Source organism: Petromyzon marinus, chromosome 74, assembly GCF_048934315.1.
Source record: "Petromyzon marinus isolate PM22_M1 ecotype Great Lakes invasive population chromosome 74, UKy_Petmar_22M1.pri1.0, whole genome shotgun sequence".
NCBI classification, from domain to species: Eukaryota; Metazoa; Chordata; class Hyperoartia; order Petromyzontiformes; family Petromyzontidae; genus Petromyzon; species Petromyzon marinus.
The window spans coordinates 10,181,351-10,182,172 of record NC_133740.1 but is presented as its reverse complement, the minus strand read 5'-3'; the positions used below and the strand labels follow the sequence as shown (position 1 = coordinate 10,182,172).

Sequence of the window (822 nt, the reverse complement as noted above, 5' to 3'; positions counted from 1 at the left end):
CTGAGTCTGTGCAGTGTTGAGTTCGTGTGTGTGGTTAATGCAGAAACTTGATTCCTTGCAAAATTTTTAATCTATTTGGTTGTTTGAACATCTTAACAACAATTCATGTTGTATTTTCAGAAAGGGTAAAACACATTCTTATAAAAAAAATATCCCATTTGAAAAAATATAAAAAGGTCCCATTTAAAAAATAAAATTATCCCATAATAAAGGTCCCATTTATAAAAAAAAACATTTATTGTAAGAAAAAAAGAATAATCCTGTTTTGCATCAATGATATCATCATTGTCACAAATCTTCGGGTGCCGTATTTAAAAAAAAAAATAAAGAACGGTGGAATAAAAAATAAGTGAGCGACGAAGGTGGGATTCGAACCCACGCGTGCAGAGCACAATGGATTAGCAGTCCATCGCCTTAACCACTCGGCCACCTCGTCCCATTGGTTTTCCTCGCTGCCGCTCTTCCTCTTAAACCAACCCATCATCATTCATCAACATCATCATCATCAAAGTAATCATCAGAATCATCAACAACAGCAACAGCCAAGTTCGGTTCTTCACCCGGGGAGGTTAGCAGATCCCCTCCTCGCCCCAGAGGATTACTTGAGGTGATTTTTATATAACAAACGAGCTAAACAATTCTAATAATTGTGTGAACTTTACATCATTAGACGCCTTTAAAGAAGATATCTAAGAGTCATTGCAAAGTCCATTGATCGATGTTGTTCAAATGTTGTTGTTCCTTAATTCGCTCGCCCCGCTAATCTTATAAATATCGCTAACAGGGGGGTGTGGTTAAAATGTTAAATAGTTAAACAGCACA

At 36.6% G+C, this 822-nt stretch overlaps 1 non-coding gene across 1 annotated transcript; it reads right to left on the bottom strand.

Annotated features, from left to right (window-relative positions):
- Positions 1-354: 354 nt before the first annotated feature.
- TRNAS-GCU (transfer RNA serine (anticodon GCU)) lies at positions 355-436 on the bottom strand. Its single transcript has one exon. It is a non-coding gene; the product is annotated as a tRNA-Ser (tRNA).
- Positions 437-822: the final 386 nt, after the last annotated feature.